Source organism: Thamnophis elegans, chromosome 2 (genome assembly GCF_009769535.1).
Source record: "Thamnophis elegans isolate rThaEle1 chromosome 2, rThaEle1.pri, whole genome shotgun sequence".
Lineage (NCBI taxonomy): Eukaryota > Metazoa > Chordata > Lepidosauria > Squamata > Colubridae > Thamnophis > Thamnophis elegans.
Genome location: NC_045542.1, coordinates 86685797 through 86705277, shown reverse-complemented (window position 1 = coordinate 86705277; position 19481 = coordinate 86685797).

The window sequence follows — 19481 nt, the reverse complement described above, 5'->3', positions numbered from 1 at the left end:
TAAAAAACAAGTTTACATCATATTCTTATGCATGCCAGTGCTGTGTGTGAGGTAATTTAAGGTGGTTCTGACAAGTGTCATCGGCATCTTCATATCCGGTCACATGGGTGGCAAGCCACTCCCACAAAGGAGGCCACACCCACAGAGTAGGTTCGAACAATTTTTGAAACCCATCATTGGTAAGAAGGCATTTGGGAAGCAGGACTAGATGGCATCTTTTCTGCACTGCTGCTGCTTTGCAACTAATATTTATAGAATGCTGCCAATGACTGACAAAGTTATGCTCGGATCTTTTCTTTTCCATGAATCTATCTAGAATCTATCTGTTGTATCACTGTATCTGATCTAAAATCCTAAACACACTTGCTCTGAAATAAATTGTAGTATATACCATAAATTGCCAAATGACAAGCAGTGAATCAGTCTGAAGAGATGGCGACCAAATGCTAATTTATCCTTGGCTTTAAGTGAATTAAAAATCATGAATGCCTATTGTTGAAAAAGATCTAGGAAGCCAGGAATTTTGCTTCAGAATCTTCTTGACCTGATCCGTTTTATTGCTTTAGATTGTTTGGATTGTTTATAACTTATTAAAACCCGTAAACTCTTCACTTTCTGAATCCAGACTGTTTAATGTAGTGGCTTCTAATAACATAAACATGCAAGGGAAACGTGCTGTATAACATAAATACTGAAGAGTAAAACAGAGGTTGAGTAAAACATTCACTCAGAGCAAAGCAGCCCCAACGCAAACACTTGGATCACGAATGTTACTTAAAATGGTTGTCTTAGAAACACGTATTTAAGGATAGGCTTAGTTTAACTCAATGTAACATCAGCCTGAGCAGACATGCAATAATAAAGATTGTGTTTCAACTAGAAACCAGGCATGCAATGGAACAATTTGGTATACAGGTGTTTACTTCTTTCAACCTCACTCAAGTTGCAGCATATCTTTCTCTGCTAAAAATGCTTGATGGAGCTCTTCTTGTTATATATTGCTCAGAGGTTCAGTGTACAGGCAGTCCTTGACTTGCAAGTGGTTGTTTTACAACCATTCAAAGTTATGCCGACCACTGAAAGGGTGATTTAAGGCCTGTTAAGCATCCCTTGACAGAGGTGGGTTCGGCCTGATTCAGCCGAATAGGTAGTAACTAAGGTGACCAGATTTTCAGATTGGTAAAGAGGGATACCTTTGACCGGGGGGGGGGGGGGGGGCTTGATAAAAATTTTTATACGGAGCAACAAAAAGTTTCATATAACGCAAAAATAGTATTGTAATTTTTTTTATTTCAACGCAACTACAATTTACAAATATAAATTGTAACTCTTGCCAAACATCAACATTTTGATCACGTGACCATGAGAATGCTGCAACGGTTGCTAAGTGTGAAGAATGGTCATCAGTCACTTTTTTCAATGCCATTGTAACTTTGGTCACTATACCACCTTTCTTGTCACAGTTCTTAAGTGAATAACTGCAGCTGGTATTTTGTATTTTGGATAGAATCTTTTTTTAAATAGTGTAAGGCAATTTAAAAAAATAATCCACACAGAATAAAGCTATTTTTAAAAATCCTATGCACAATAAATAAAATATTATTTTAAAATACATTAAAAAAATAAAAGAAAAAAACCCAGCTCACTTACCAGCAGGCACAAGTCAATCCAGAATGATGTAGATGTTAATACAAAGAACTGATCAAATTAAAATGGTGAAATTAGTCAGGGAAATATTTTGCCACCATTTTTTCTTCCACACGAGCCGACCTCCAACCTCTGTGCCCCTTCCCTCTGGAAAATCCAGGAAGTAACACTCGTGGCCCCTCTAGCCGAGCATTTCCTGGAGCTCTATGGTACTTAGTCATTTTTTCTTATAAAATGAGGTAAAAGGGGTGTGGGGGTCTGTTTTCTTGCTTTAAAGTTTTAATATCTTTAATGAAAGTACTGAGACAGAGAGAGGGATTAGACAGGGTGTCTTTTGTCTTGCCGCAGTTAGGATTTCTTAAGCAAATCCACTGGGCTTTCAACATGAAGCCAGAAAATCGGGACTTTTTTAAAACGGCCCGGGACATGGGACAAATTGTTATAAAGTATGACCGTCCTGCTGAAATCAGGACGTCTGGTCACCTTAGTAGTAATTCAGCCAGACACGTGACCGTACTGGTTCTATCCTGGGCGCAGCCATCTTTATTTTCAATGAAGATTGTGCAGAACAATCTTCATTGAAAAAATGTAATTTTTTCCTCTTTTTTAATGGTGTGTGCATGCCAATCCCAGAGAGATCCGAGATGGACCTTTTTTCACAAAAACAGAGGCATTTTTGCCTTCCCCCAGCCTCCAGAAGCACTCTGCAGGCTTAAGCAGGGTTGGGGGGAGGAAAAAATGCCTCATTTCCCACCCATTTTTCATAAAAATGGGGGCATTTTTGCCTTCCCCCAGCCCTGCTGAACCCTGCAGAGTGTTCCTGGTGATCAGAGAGGACAAAAACTTTTTTTCTTATGGAATTTGCAGGCGTTCCTTTAGATCCGAAGCTGGAGTGTCCCCCCCCCCCAGGTCAAAATTTTTGGCCACCGTTTCAGTGGGCATGGCTTGGTGAGGAGGTCATGTGACTGAGTGTGCGTGAGTGATATCAAGTTGGCCATGGCCTCTCAGTCACATGCCCCTTCATCTAGCCATGCCCACCAAACCAGTAGTAAAAAATTTTGAAACCCACCCTTGGTCATCATAAATGATCATGTTGCCCTCCTCGCGGTCACATTTTGGGCAGGTCAGCTTTACAATAGTCATGGCATTCCAAAGTCACGACCATGAATTTGTGGGGTTTGTTTGCCAATTTCCAACAAAAATGACCATTCAAATGAATGGGTTTGTTTAATGATCACCACATTCACTTAATAACCATCACATTTGCTAAGTGACCACTGGAAAAATGCTGGAAAATTTCTTCCAGTCATGCGGGTGCTTCAGCTTACAACCACAACAATTTATAACTAAATTCCTGGTCCCAAACGTAGCCCTAAGTTGAGGACTATCTGTATTTTGAAGCCAGCCTTTACACCAAAAAGATAGTTGTTGCATATTGTTGTTTTTAAACTAATGGAAAGCAAAGACACTGGATAAAGAAATCAATAAATCAATCTTCAAATCAGAGTAATCTTTGCAGTTATGATCCCAGCCTTTGCAATGGTTGGCAAGATGTGAGGAGTAGAAGGAGCAGGAGAGTGATAAATACATTTACTACCAGCAGAATCTCATATCAGTGTCATCTCTCTCTATGACAGCTGGAGTTTTTAACAATTTAAAGGAAGCTGTGATGAGGCCTTAACTTGGAATGTCTGGAACTCATCTATCAAATGGTTATTCATCAAATGGAGTCTTATCTAAATGGCTACTCTGACGGCTATTACTCATATTTCAATGGACAGTAAGTTGCCCAGTGTTACCCATTTGATAAGTGGCCAATAAAATTCATAAATAATAAATAAATTCTTTCTTATATGGGTTCAGATTCTGAAGATGACTTTGGTTCTCCTTAGGATGATCAATCCTTGGTTAATGGAAGCTTTGAAAATGCTGTGACCAACTATGGCTATTGAACAAATGTGAAAGCACCTGCTTTAATTCTACAAATGTTGCATACATTCCTCCCCCCCCCCCAATGCTCTACCTTTCCTGAAAATTATATCCTATTTAAATAAAACTCACAGATGCTATGGGCATCATTTATGTTTTTCCATTGCTAGATAATGGGAAGTTGGGTTGCAGGCTTTTCCTATTTTTTCAACCACCCTCTGCTGCTTAAAAGCAATACAGTAAACACAACAATAACATGAGTGAGAAAACCATGGTATTACCTTAATGTTTCATATCAGTAAGGCTGCAAATGCCTGTGGAAGAATGCCAAGGAAGTGCAGGCCATACGTCAAGGGCAGTGGTGGGTTTCAAATTTTTTTACAACCTCTTCTGTAGGTGTGACCTGCTTTGTGGGAATGGCTTGCCAGCCATGTGACCTGGTGGGAGTGGCTTGCCAGCTATGTAACTGAGTGGACGTGGCCAACTTGTAAAATGTGGTGAAACTCAACAACTCTCTTGCTTAGCAACCAAAATGTTGGCTCAGAAATTCTGGCATTTGAAGCACGCAAGTCTTAAAACTGTCAAGTTACAAGACCCTTGCACCCCTAACCCTTTAGAAAAAAAAACCCAGGAGTGTTCAAACTTAACAGCTTTAAAACTTGTGGACGTCAACTGCCAGAATTCCTCCTCTCGCGCTTCATCTTGATGATGTGCAGATGGGCGGGGGGAGGGAGCTGGAACCGGTTCTAACTGTAGATTTGTGGAACCTCTTCTATAGAAGAGGTTAGAACTGGCAGGAACCCACCCCTGGTCTAGGGTAACCTGTTTCAAAGGGTTGCAACCAATACACATCTTTGAGTCTTTATCCTGTCTCCCTTGATGGCTCTGGGACACCCTGGTTTCATCTTCTGAGGAATGCACCTTGGATGGTTTGGTTCCACCTTGGATGGCTTGGACCAGAAGATACATAGCTGCCATGCCAAGTAGGGCTTTAAAAATTAAGGCCATAACTTTGAATTGCACTCAGAAGCTTAGTGGAAATCAATGTGGTGCCCTCAACAAGTTCCACCGTTGATTTTGGTACATTCCATTCTGACAGCCAACCTTCTTTCTCTTTGGGATGGCTTTCATCTCCTACATAAAAATACATTCCAACTGTCTCTGATTTCTGTGTCCATCCAGCATTTTCTCTTCTCTGCATGAAAAGCCATCACAAACCTTACTGCTTCTTCTTGCACTTCCTCAGTCTCCTCTGATCTCCTTCACCTTCCTCCACCATCATTTATCCTCCATCCAGCAACCATATCACTCTCTAACAGTCTTGTGATTTTTTTTTGTAGTGCTATGTATTCCTGAATGTAGTTTGACATCACTTTCAAGTACATTAATTCTCTACCATTCTTACCCACCATGCCAATCACCTAGACTACCATTAGATATCTTCAAAACCCAATGCTAAAACCCAGCTTGGTCACGGTATATTTACAAAAGCCACATTACAGGATTGTGAGTGAGTCAAAATGAGCCCCTGGCTATCACAGTACATTATGAGTTACTTCTGGGGGGGGGGGGGGAATTGAGACAAATTAGGGTGTCTGATCTAATAAATGTAACATTAATCCATATTAGGTCTGTACCTGAACTAGCAATGTGGGACATTTGATTCATATCTCAGCTTTTACAACTGCCCATGCATTTACTATCCAGTCTAGGCAACATCTCTCATTTATCTTAGCATATAAAAGAATCACCACAGATTTACTGGATATTTCAATTTACTTTCTTCATATATTCTTAAGAAAAGGAGCAATGAAGAATATTAAGCAATCCCAGACATCTCTCCCTTCACTCTCCTACCCACATTTTCCTTTGATGATTGATCTTGACTTCTCTCACCCATTCCTTCTTTTTTTTAAAAAAATAATAATAATAATTACATTTTCCATTTGTCTTTCCAAACATTTAAGCTGCTAAAGCTCCAGCTCTTCTTTTATAAATCAAATTGTTGAGACCTTGGCCATACTGCTTTGGAAGACTTTTTGCCCCCCCCCCCCAAAAAAAAAAGACTGCTGAACCACATCCACTAAGAAAATTGCTGTTTTAAACTGTGTAGCGGCCTTATTTTTTATGAGCCCATTTTAAATCACTATACCCTTGGTATTACTTATTCTGAAACTAATTAAAAGGGAAAGATATACGATTAAACGGAATTACATTATGTTTCGAAGCTTTATAATCTGTGTCATATTTCAGTTATGTGTGCCTCTGTGTGCATTGCTTTAACCCTGCCTGTTCATGCAGATCCCTAAATGACTTCATAGCTATTTTCCTATTCATTATATGAGGAAAATACTCACATTAAAGCCTCATTTATGCTAAACCTCAGTCCTGATAACTTTAGAACAGAGGTGGGGAACGATGACCCCCCTTTATGAGTTGTGGACTTCAGCTCCCAGAATTCCTGAGCCAGCATGACTGACTCAGGAATTCTGGGAGTTGAATCATAAAAGTCACAAGTCATAAAAGGATCATCATTCCCTACCCCTAAAGTTTAGGGTTGGTTTTTTTTTTGGTAGATATGAAAGTGGATTGCCTTTTTTTTAATAAAAAAAATATTTTTAATTTTCAAAACAAACACAACACATAAAATCTTCCTTCTTTACATACTGTAGAAAGTGTATCATGTATTTTATGTGTTGTGTTTGTTTTGAAAATAAAAAAGTATTAAAAAAAGAAAGTAGATTGCCATTATTTTCTGCCATGTAGAGAGACAGAAGATAGAGAGATGGAAATATATATTCATATATATATATATATATATATATATATATATATATATATATATATATATATATATATATATATATATATGATTTTTTACAACCCCTGGTAAGCCCCAATTATGGGAGGAAGCTAACTGCTTCCATCATCTGTCAATCGGCTCGTCACAAGAGTCCATCACGACAGAAACCCAATATTTTTATTGTTGCCTTTGTTATATTTTGTGTTTTTTTTTGTGCTGATAAATAAATAAAGGGAGACTAGTATAGATCTATTTCAAGCTATTTAGCTCTCATCAGCTAGCCATACCCTTACTGGGATTTGAACCTGGGCTATATTACATACTAGGCAGACATCTTAGCCATTAGGCTACAGGCTCTTATCCGTTATCAGCGAAGCCAGGGTGAAAGGTATCTATTAGATTTTTTACAAAGGCAACAGTAAAAATATTGGGTTTCTGTCGTGATGGACTCTTGTGCCGAGCCGATTGACAGATGATGGAAGCAGTTAGCTTCCCCCCATAATTGGGGCTTACCAGGGGTTGTAAAAAATCTAAGTTGCAGATAACACATAAAACACATGATACGCTTTCTACAGTATGTAAAGAAGGAAGATTTTATGTGTTGTGTTTGTTTTGAAAATTAAAAATAATATTTTTTATTTTAAAAAAGGCTGATGATCACCTTTAAATCCCTATATGGCACAGGACCAGGTTTTATGTGGGGCCACCTTCTCTCAAATATATCTCTCCATCTCACTTGCTCCCACAGGGTAGGCAAGTAGCAGGTTTTTTTCTGCTAGATCCTACCTTTTCTGTGTTTGCCACCATCCTCTGGAACAATATATGGGATTCCTCCTCCCTCCCCCACAAAAATATATATTCTGTAAAAGCAAGCCTGAAATAAAGGAAACAGTTTCCTATTAACCATGGCAACTTTGAATATATCTAGCCATTTGCTTATAGATCAATGGGCAGATGTCTTACTCAGGAATCAAACCTGACACCAGCCACAACATAAAACTGAAAGAAGCTTTACAAGATTGGGAAATGTAGACATAGCTGGTTCATAGGGTTGTTGAGAATCATACCCAATGATATCATCATCACCATCACCTCATCACCATCACCCAGTTGTGTTCTGTGAATGCAACCTCTGAAATTCCATAAAACTTTCCAATCCAGAACTTTTGCTTGGGCGACTTTGTATTAAACCTGCAAAGTATTCATGGGAAGAAACGCACGAAGAATGATTTTGTTTGAATGTATATTGTTAATCCTTTCACTGCTTCCCATGCAATCTTCTTGGATTAGGCTATGTTTCACCCAGATTGGTTGGGATCCTCAGAAATCTTCACATTGGATTGAAATAAAAGAAAATCCATATTTCCCTCCCTTCCTACTAATTGCCCTCCTGCGTTCAGCAAGCACTTCAAAGTAACCTAAGTACTGATTTAAAACTTAGGGTTCTACAGATTCAAATCCATCTGACATGTTCCATGAAATGTCTTCTCATCTTCCTCACTCTTGTCTCTACAGACGATTGGAGACTTTTCCTTCTCTGTGCCTGGAAGAACATAGGATTTCTGCAGGCCAAAAGGAAAAAAGAACAATGTGTTGTGTGTGTCCTGGGCTAGACCAAACATTGTCTTATTTTCCTGGGACTATAGGTTACAGCCAAAGTATAGAATTTAAAATCTTACATTTCAAATGCCATACTTAAAATGTTAAATTTTCCACATTTCAGATGAAGAAAAATCTGATGATGCATCTGTCAGGGAAATATCAAGATTTGTCTTGAAGAATCAACCACATGCCACAGAAGAACTTTTTATATACAGTTAGTTAAGCAATTCCCATGGTAACCGATACAGTATATTGCTACTCATCTCATACATTGTGTACGTTTTTGCTTGGAAACACAGTACAACACTGACCTCACTGTATCTGGGAAGCTGTTGCTTAAAGAATATGGAGATCAGCTTTAATCTGATGCAACTTGTGCAATGTAAAGAAGAAGTAACATGTATCACAGGCATCAACATTTTCTTAAAAAGCTAAAACATTAATTATTCTAGAGAAAACAGTTTGGAGGAGCAAAACAGTGGGATAAAATGTTTGTGGAAAGTCAATGATTTTCTTCTACATAAAAAAGTTACAGATATCAGGTAATTTATGATTGTCAGGTTAATTCATCAAGAGAACTGGATTTCTTTGGGATTGTGACAAGAAGCATGTCAGCAGGGAGTCCTGTCCACATCCAGTCTGGCCTGCAGTTCCTGGTTTGCAAAGAGGCCAAGGGCATGGTCTGGCTCCTGGGAAGCTGAGACATCTCCTACTTACTTGGCTCCTGTGGCTGGGGGCTGCTGCTTGTCAAAGGAAAGGAGAGGAAGAGACAGCGAAATGAGTCAATGAGGCTTAAAAAAACAAGAAGTGGAAAAATTCTGAGTTCATGAGATTGTCTCATAAGGTGCTTTGACTCCTATGTGACTTTGGTTTTATGGTTCCAGCCAACTAGATAGGGAAAGGGGAAAGAACGGCTATTTTGGGGGGTGGGAGAGAGGAGTAGGTGTGTTTACTGTTCTTCACTATCCCTTGGTGTTATCCTGGCTCAAAAAATAAATACCATGAACATAAAAGATCATTCACAGATATAACATTGCCTTGTGCTTACCATCTCAACAGAGAAAGCATGACGTTTGATGTGTGCAGTTTGGAAGAATGCCATCAAGTAAGTGTTTGTGTGTGTGTTTAATTTATAATAGACCTATGTAAGAATTCATCTAAAGCAGCTGACAACCTTTCATTAAAATATGTGACATAAAGCAATCCTTTGAATAAACAGCATAAATCACTAAAATGCAAACTGCCCTTAACAAACCATTGCCTAAATCAGTGTTTCTCAATCTCAGCTCCTTTAAAATGACTTCAACTCTCAGAATTCCCTCTGGGAATACTGGCTGGGGGAATTTTGGGAGTTGAAGTCCAGCCATTTTAAAGGAGCTGAGATTAAGAAACACTGATTTAGGCAATGGTTTGTTAAGGGCAGTTTGCATTTTAGTGAGAAATACTGGCCTACATCAATATGGCTCCATAATACTAACCAGTCAGTTAAAACAGAAAAGAAAAGTCACATGGGCAACTGAATTCAGATAATTAGTCCAAAAGCTCATCAAATATGCATTGTTTAGGCCTGATAGATCTGCTGGCCCAACATATTCAAGAATTAGTGCCTTTTCACCAGATGTGAACACCAAAGTCATAAATAATAAAACTATATTTATTATAGTTACCATAACAGAATCTTACAACTCTGAATGTGCCTCTCTCCTCCCTATCTTTGTCCTAAAGAGAACTAGGGAGGGTCCAATCTGAGATGCTTTCTTAATGTCCATCCATGCTCTGGACTATTTCTCTTATTTGACCACACCTTGGCTTCAGATGGCTTCTTAATCTTCTAAATTACATAAAATGAAAATAAACTTTAGCAATAAGGCTGTTTTCTAAATAAGATGAGAAAATATGAAACTTATACTCACACACATATTGAAATTATAATTTATAATGAGTATTTAGGTATAGAATGTTGTACCAAATCCAGTTAGTTTTCCCCTCAGTTAATCACAGTGTCTGCCTTAAAAGCCAAGCCTAGCTCAGTCTCCAAAAATGGTCTTGGTTCAGTAGGCAATGATGATGCAATTGGTTCAGCATGTAGGACACTATGGACTCTAGAAGTAACGTCACAACTGCCATGGATTGAAGTAGAGAGATCAGTGAAAGATTCATTAATCTTTGGGTCTTATTTTTCAAGGTACTGTTAACCACATATCTGTGTTAATCTTTGATCTTTCAACAGAATATAATTTGGACTTCAAGTAATATTTAAAAAATGGAAAAAGCCCACTTAGGAAATAATTTAAAATAGAATTGGAATTGCATAACTAATATGCATCAAAATGTTGGAGAAATTCTGGACTTTCAATGTCTAATGAAGTGGTTGAATGGAACTCTCTGAAAAGAGCATGATTTATGTATAAATACATAGTCTCCTTGGAATAAGGCTTCCACATTTAAATCAAATTCAACTGTGCATTGGCCAGATGTTTCTCATATTACTACATTTCAAGAGATTCCTGGAAATGATCTCATACATGGTTAACACTACATGTTATTCATGTCATGTCATAATTTAACTTTTAGATCCTGGCAATCAGTTTGTGGCTAAAATTGATGTGGCCTGTCACAGCAAAATAGGCAGATCAGCTCCGATAAGTCTTAATTCATGTTGAAAGTGAGGAAATTAAATCATGTATATAAGAAAGTACTGAGACCTTTTGAGGCAAATAAATGGAATTGGACTAATCTAGCAAATTAGCAGCACCATTGTCCTCCCATAGAGTAGAAATTCAATTACAACAGCAATCAGTTTCTTGTCAACTGTGGAAACACTCTTAAGTTTAGAGAAGTACTTTTCAATTACCATTCAGCTCAGAAATGGGAACCGAGAATTTTGGGAAACTGAATTGTCAATCTGAGAACAATGAAAACATCACTGTTAGCAAAACAGGAGGAAAATCAGCTCATAATAATTTAAAAATAGGATGCTTTAATCTAGGTTCCATAGGATCTCCAAAAGGCTTCTATGTGGCCACAGGTTTCTCAAAAAGTTGCTACTGAAATGAGTTAGTTTAACAAAAAGCTATACTATAAAAAGGGAGCATTTTAAAAAGAAAAAAAAATAGTTTTTTTCAGCTCTACTTCTTTTGTAGAGTATGACCTTAGAATGTTACTTAGAAGTGAAGCAGTCACTCAGCTGACAAAGGAAGTATAGGCTAATCTTAGTTTACTTTGTTTACTAAGTCTTAGTTACCAGTAAGTATGGATAGGCAAGAATGCTGAAAAGAGTAAACCTCATAATAATATACCTCCAATTAATTTTAATAGAAATTTGACCTACCTTTCCTTTAATTGTTCCATATTATTTTTATTACCTTGCATACTCCAGATTTATTTATCAAATATATGCATTGGACTAATTTATTTAACTGCTATCTACCCAAAAGTTGGAGCCATGAGAAATTTCAAATTAAGTTTGCGGATACATCCTGTTCTCTTTCCCTTCCTTGAGTTGAAAGTTTTCAGGTGGCTCCCACAGTATTAGAGAAATTACCATAGGAAATTGCTTTATATAATTTTCCAAAACCTGTGAAAATAATTTTGAGGGATATACAACAAGGAGTTATCTTTTGATAGTTTTACTTCAAGCAATTGCTCCTTCCTTCACCTAATGGAAAAATGGCTGTATTCATAACTTGAAACAGGGATTCCTGAGCCAACATATGTGGTTGTAATAGATATGAAATAAAGTAAAAAAAATCTGCAAAAATTTGCGGTGAAAAGAAAATTAAACATAGTTCAAGATAGGAAAAAACTGTTGCATTACTTATGAATCATATTCTGCCTTTCTTCTAAGAAACAATGCAAGCACATTCATTTTAACTTTATAACAAACCTAAGAGTTCAGCTTGGCTAAATGGTAGTAACTGGCCAAATGATATTCAGACTGTTTGAGAATTTCCACTTGATTTTTCACCAGTCTTATTCTATCATTCCATCAATGATGTTCCTTAACGAACACAGAAATGTATTATATAAAATGCATATAGGTAAAGGTAAAAGTTCTCCTTGGACAAATGTGCTACTTGTTCCTGACTCTAGGGGGCGGTGCTCATCTTTTGAAGCCAGAGCCAGCGCGGTTGAGCACTCGCGGTTTTCTCGCCGTGGTTTCATTCGGCGTGCTTTTGTCGGGCCCGCTTTTGTCGATGAACCAGAATATTGTGTTTATTTATTACCATTATCAGTTTTAGGGAAGATATGTGATAACAAGCACAGCAATACCAACTATTACAGTGGAAATATACATGTCAGGCTAAGAGGCCTAAATTGTTGTTTCACCCCAAGATTCAGAATTTGTCAGATTCCATGGTGTGCTTTTAATTCAAATACACAGACATAAATAGAACCACCACTGTAATTGTATACATTATGAAAGGTATTAAAACATGAGTAGTGAAGTCGGCATGCGTAAGTGGCTTCTTACAAACAACCATATTTATGAGTAACATGTGAATAGTTGAACTTACTTTGAAAGTTTAATTTTACTCACCCTCATGTAGTTTGTTCCATCACAAATTTTTTATATGTGCAGCTTCCAGTATGAATTGGTGGTCCCACTACTACCCAGGATTAGCTTGCCTGATATCTGGGTTAAATATTCAGTGTATTTGCATATGAAGTGAGATGATTTTGTTTATCTAGCAGGAGCATCATTTGAATCAAATTGTATTTTTGAGATGGGTGGGTTGCAATCAAAAGGACCCAAGTACTGTAGAGAACACAGGGAGCAGAAAACCTCAGCATGTTTACTCCCTGCATACAATTAAACTTTTAACTCCGTTGGCAACTATTTTGCAGTGCTTGAGACCTCAGCACAATTTTATTTTTATTTTTGAAAAACAATAACTATAACACTCTAAAACAGTGATGGCTAACCTTTTTCTTAAAGGTGTGCCAAAACTGTCTGTGTGCGTACTATCGCACACATGCGTGTGCCTGCCCCCCTGCACATGCACAAGAAACACCGCACCACACAAGCGTGAGTGATCCCCATGTGTGTGTGTGGGGGGGGGATTTTGCCCTCCTCAGGCTCTGGAGGCTTTCCTGAAGACTGGGGAGGGAAAAAAACAGGCCCAATGGGCCAACCGGAAGTTTGTAAATGAACTTCCGGTTGGGCCGTTGAGCCTGTTTTTCACCCTCTCTAGACTCCAGAGGCTTTCCGAAAGGCCAAAAATGCATGTGCTGGAGCTGAGGGCTGCCTTGGGCTGCTGTGCCACCAAATGTGGCTCTGTGTGCCACATGTGCCATAGACTCGCCTTCATGTCTCTACAAGGACACCTTGTAAGGCTTGAGTGGTTTTGAATTATCACCCTAAATTCAATATTACTTGAAATCTTGTGCCAAACCAATTGGCGAATGTAGCAAAAAGGTGTAACAACAGCAGCAAAACTGATAAAGGCCACAAGTTTAAGGAAACAGCAGACAAAATACTTTTTTTAAAAAAAAATGTACTCAAACTGCATTGGTATTGGGGGACGATGGCAAACAGCTGGTCAACTTTCAGTTCCGGGGTCAGGCAAAGTTTTGTTTCTCAATATCAGCATGTTTGCTTCACCAGGAAATGTATATTGCTGATTTGTCTGTCAAACAGCGATGAATAAGTAGGTTGCCCATGGTGACTCTGAAAATATTTCCCAGGTTCCATAGTGATGCTTCAGTATATCTAAAACCAAAACCATCTTAAAACTGTCAAATCCTTCTGAGTCTTCCGAACACTGTCACTTCTTTCCTTTCAGCTTTACTTTTTCCAATCTATGGAGTTTGCTTTCCTAATAGTTCAGCTCTGAACAAATTTAGGAACCCTCCTAAGAGAGCAAGGCTGTGTTGAGAAGCTGAAAATGCGCCCTAATGATTCTATCTATGACATCTAGTGGCGACAATGGAAACCTGCAAGCCCTTTGTTCAGAAAGGAATAGGACAACGATAAAAGAAAATATTTCCTTAATGAGGTATAGTAAGCTTTCAGTCTGATTCATATGTCCTCCATGAAGCGGAATCCTTTGAAGGCATCCTCTTTAATCATCTCTCTGTTTGGAATTATTGTATAAAATATTATCTAGATTTTTTTTCTATGATATATTGCAATGGCAACTTTATGGCAGCCTCTTAAATTGTGTAATGTTTGCCGCACATTTATTTTGCTTGCTCCCCCTCCCTCCACTGCAACAACTCTACTTGATAGAAAGGAATGCGAACATATTTTCATACACATTTTCAGCAAAATTCTGATGGATGAACAGCATACAATTGCAGCATATTCACATTTAACTCATTCTCCCACCAGGTTTCTTCCCTCATTGACTTTTCCTGATTTAATAGAATTGCAATGGACCATACAATGAGGCAATTCCTCCATTAGGACATTTTCACACCTGGAAACAATGATAGCCAGAAAGAGTGTAGAAAGAGGGTTAAATAGATTAACAGAGCTGGAAGGGATCTTGAACGTCTTCTAGTCCAACTTCCAGCACAAGCAGGAGACCCTATACCACTCTGGACAAACGGCTGTCCAATCTCTTCTTTAAAACCTCCAGTGATAGAGCAAGCACAACTTCTATTTAAAATATATTTTATTCATTTTTCACATTCCATTTGCAATCACTTATATACAGGGTATTTACTATAAGAAAAGAAAAAAAAAGGAGATAAAACGAACAAAAAAAGGAAACACAACTCATCATTCACAACCCCACCTAACCCTTCCATCCTCCATACACCCCATCTACCCCCTCCAACTTTCCTTTCTCCCTCTAACACTCCCCTCCTATTTCCCTTTCCCCTCAAGCCTTCCTTCTCCCCTTACTCCCCACACACCCTCCTTACATTCCCCTTACTCCTTCCTTACTCCTCCCTCTTCTTTCCCTCTACCTCCCTCCTTGGTGTATGCCTTTATTCGAGTGTTGTTTGATCTGATAAAAGTAAAATAAACCAAGGGAAAAAAAAATAAAAGAAAAAAAAGAACCACCGTATATAAATACATTCTTGTTCTTATTAAGACTATGTTAACACCCTCCCACCCCCCCCACAAATCCCCATCCCTAATCCTCCCGACTTCCCAGGGCCCACACCTGGCACTACCTTCTGTCTAAAATATCATAAATGTAAAATATCTTGTATACATATGGATTAAAAAATAAAAGTAATATGTCAAAAGAAAGAAAAACAGAAAAAAAGAAGAGAGAAAAGAAAAGAGAAAAGAAAAAAAAGAAAAAAAGAGAAACCACTCTTTGTGTTGATCTCAGCCCCCCATCTTTATCTATGCTTAAATAGTATAAATCATTCTATCTATATTTTATTCTCGTCTCTTACTTCTTTGCTATTTACCCCAACCTTCTGTAGACTCTCCCGTTCCTCTTCCTAAACCTTATGATCCCTTCCGATAAAATTTAAGCAACGTGGTTCATGCCACATATTCAAATTACTTTGCAGAAGAGTAATCAAGCTTTCCCTTCTAGTAAAATTTAAACAGCGTAAATGATCTTTCTTAACCTCCTTTTCAAACAGTAATTCAAAATAATCTAGCCAAGCTTCCCCTTCTTAGTAAAGTTAAGCAGCGTAGATCAAATATTACTTTTCACAGAAATCAACTTCTATCTTAAGATAATTCCAACCGACTTTCTCTTCTAATAGGATTTAAATAACGTAGTTCATTCCACATGCATTTTACCCTCATCCCTTACTTGTCTGATATTTACCACTATCAAATTTATGCTAACATTTGTTTAAAATCTAACTCAAAGCAATTTCAACCAACTTTCCCTTCTAATAAAAGTTAAATAGCATGGATCATTCCACATATTCAAATAATACTTTCAGCAAGAGCCAGTTAACCTTCTGTTTTAAAATAGTCCCTTCTAACAAAGTTTAAACAACATAAATCATTCCGCATTCTTTTTACACCTATCTTAAGATAATCCCAACCGGCTTTCTGTTCTAATAAGCTTTAAACAACGTAAATCATTCCACATATATTTTACCCTCATCCCTTGCTTGTCTAATGTTTACCACTATCAAATTTATGCTAACGTTAATTTAAAATCTAGCTCAAAGTAGTTTCACCCAGCTTTCCCTTCTAATAAGAATTAGTCCGCTTTTTCTACCGGAGAGAGGTCTCAAGCCCCCATTCAGTCCTTAACTTTGGCGAATATTTTGAAATGTCTAAATTCTCGATCTCCGTTTTTCTGCTTCTCCGAGGGAGGAAAGGCTACCCCCTCCATCTTGCAGCCACATGGCCTGCCGCTTGCCTTCTCCTTCCGCTTGTCTCTCCTCTCTTCCAAGTGAGTCAGGAAGTCCCGCCTTCAAAGTCCTACAGTAGAAATCTTGAGCCTCCGAAACAGAGTTAAGACGAAATCTTTGATTCTCAAATGTAACCGTGATGCCGGCAGGGGCCTCCCATCTGTATCGAATCTGTTGACTCCTAAGCTCTTTAGTTAAAAAGGTGTAGTCCCTTCTTGCTTTCAACATCTGGAAAGGTATATCTTTGAAGACAATCAGGTCCTGGTCATCAACTCGGAGACTGTTGTTATGAAACTTTTGCACAATCGCGTTTCTAGATTCTTTTGTAGAGAAATGTATAATTATGTCCCTCGGGAGCTGTCGCTGTTCCGCTATCAATGAGTTCTGGCGATAGATTTTCCGAATCTGCCAATCAAAATTAAGTCCCGGGCTTCCCACCGCATGGCTGAAGGCTTCAGCAAAGGTCTGTTTCAGATTCTCTTGCTCCTTTTCACGGAATCCTCTGACTCTTATTGCAAATGCCTTCCTATTAAAATTTATCATCATAAGCTGTTGTTCAGTGTCTCTAATTTTTTGTTGTAAAATTTGAATATTGGTAGTCAAATTAAAATTAGCCTTCTCCAAACTTTCCAATTTGTTCTCTATTTCAGCAGAATAATCTGACAGGGCAGACACGGCTGCAAACGTATTCGCCTTCAATTGATTAACTTTAGACTTTAAATCATCATATAGTTCCAATACAAATTCCTTAATTTCTTGTTTAAAATCATTAAACATTTTAAAGAAATATTCCTGTGTTAAAAATTCTCCAGTAGAAGGCATAGGAGACAAAGGCTGTGGTTCCAGTAAGAATTCTTTAAATTCTTTAGACACATTTGTAGCAAGACGCTTCTTTGACCTGGGTGCCATAATAAATAAACAAGTAAGCAGCGCTTTGCTCCCCTCTGTTTCCAAAGAAGAAGAGTTTATTTTGTTAAGGAGCGGTCTGCAGGAAGGTAAAACCGGCTAAGTATATCCACTATCAATCATCCACGGAGAGAAATCGCCATTTTGAAGTCCATTTAGACAAAGAAGTCTCTAAGACAAATGGTGCTGGTATTTAAGATAGTAATAAAAACATAAATCTCACAGGAGTGGGACCCGCCCGTATCAATTCTAGCTTGAAAAAAACTTTGTTTTGTCCTGGGGGGGGCTAGCCTGTCTGGGGCTGCCAAAAAAAAAAGGCAGCTGAGAAGAACTGGCTGGAGATAAAAGCTCCGCTCCGGCTGGATCTAATCTCTATCCACAGCCAAAAAAAGAAAAAGGCTGTGGTTTACGAATAGACCCTAGCCTACAGAGCTACTCCCTGCCCCTTTCTTAGCCAAAAAGGGGTGCTATCTATGATCTTATTTAGATATACAGACCAGATCTCTGAGGAGCTCGGTGGAGCCCTCCTCGGCAACAGGCCACGCCCCCAGGAAGTGAGGAAGCACAACTTCTGAAGGCAGCCCATTCCACTGGTTAATTGTTCTCACTATCAGGAAATTTCTCCTTAGTTCTAGGTTGCTTCTCTCCTTGATTAATTTCCATCCATTGCTTCTTGTTCTGCCTTCTGGTGCTTTGGAAAATAGGTTGACCCCCTCGTCTATGTGACAATCCCTCAAATATTGGAACACTGCTCTCATGTCAACCCTAGTTCTTCTTTTCACTAGACAAGACATACCCAATTCCTGTAACCATTTTTCATGTTTTAGCCTCCAGCCTCCTAATCACCTTTGTTGCTCTTCTCTGTATTCTTTCCAGAGTCCCAACATCTTTTTTATATTGTGGCAACCAAAACTGGATGCAATATTCCAAGTTTGGTCTTACTAAGGCATTATAAAGCGGTACTTTGCATGCTCTTGATTTTCTCTCTCTGCTAACACTAATTTAGTTACTTTATCAAGGAATGAAATAAGATTTGTTTGGCACGAACTGTTTTTGACAAATCCATGTTGGCTTTTGGTTATAACTTTGCTTACTTCTAGGTGTTTGCAGATCTGTTGCTTGATTATCTTTTCCAGGTTTTTCTCAGGTATTGATGTCAGGCTGATTGGTCTATAAACTGTAATTCTGCTGACTGCCGACTGTCAGCAGTTCAATTCTTACCAGCTCAAGGTTGACTCAGCCTTCCAAGGTTGGTATAATGAGGACCCTGATTGTTGGGGGCAATATGCTGACTCTGTAAACTGGTTAGAGAGGAGTGTAAAGGACTGTGAAGCAGTATATAACTCTAAGTGCTAAGTTTCCTAATTATTAGGGTCGTTAAAAATCCATTTCTAGTGTAATGTGTTTCCTACACACATTAGTCAACTAATTAGCAAAAAGTTATCTATTTCTTCTGCTTGATTGGGCACACATCTATGTCATTCTTTTTTCCTTTTATTTTAACCCAAACGCATTCAAAGAGGCTTTTACCCTTGGTTTTATGCATTTCTGAGATGTAGTGATTTTTTTTTTAACGTATAATGCAACTCTATCTCCTTTTTGTTAGGGCTGATTCTTTTGAACAGTTTATATTTAAATGTAGACTATAATACAAGGACAATATTGGAATAAATTCAAATACCAAAAGAAATTCCCAATAAATTAAAATTATTTCCTAAAATAAAATAGAAATACAGAATTTGGCTCAATTTTAAACCAGCTATAAATAGCAATAGCAATAGCACTTATCTATCGCCACATAGTGCTTTACAGGACTCTCTAGTGGATTATAATATCAGCACATTGTCCCCAACAATGTGAGTGAATCCTCATTTTACCAATCTCGGCAGAATGGAAGGCTGAGTCAATCTTGAGCCGGTTAGGGTTGAGCCGGTTGGAATGAATTGCTGCTGGTTTGGACTGGCTTGAACCGATAGTAAAAAAAAAAATGCTACCGGTTCAGGCAAACCGGTATTTACGATGATCAGCTGTGACACATGATTTATATTAGCTAGAATTGTCAATTTCCCGCTATTCTACTTACCTTTTCAGGCATGCTCGGTAGCAGGCGTCATGTTTTGATGCTCTGCGCATGTGCATGTAATATTGATCCTGCACAGGTGCAGAGGTGGTGAGCGCGTGCACACTCACATTTGCAAACTGGTAGCAAAGGTAAGTGGATTTCACCCGTTGAACTCCAGACTGTTGGGAGAATTCGCCTGTAATACTCACTTTAACCACTGTGCCACCAAACAAACAATCAAACATC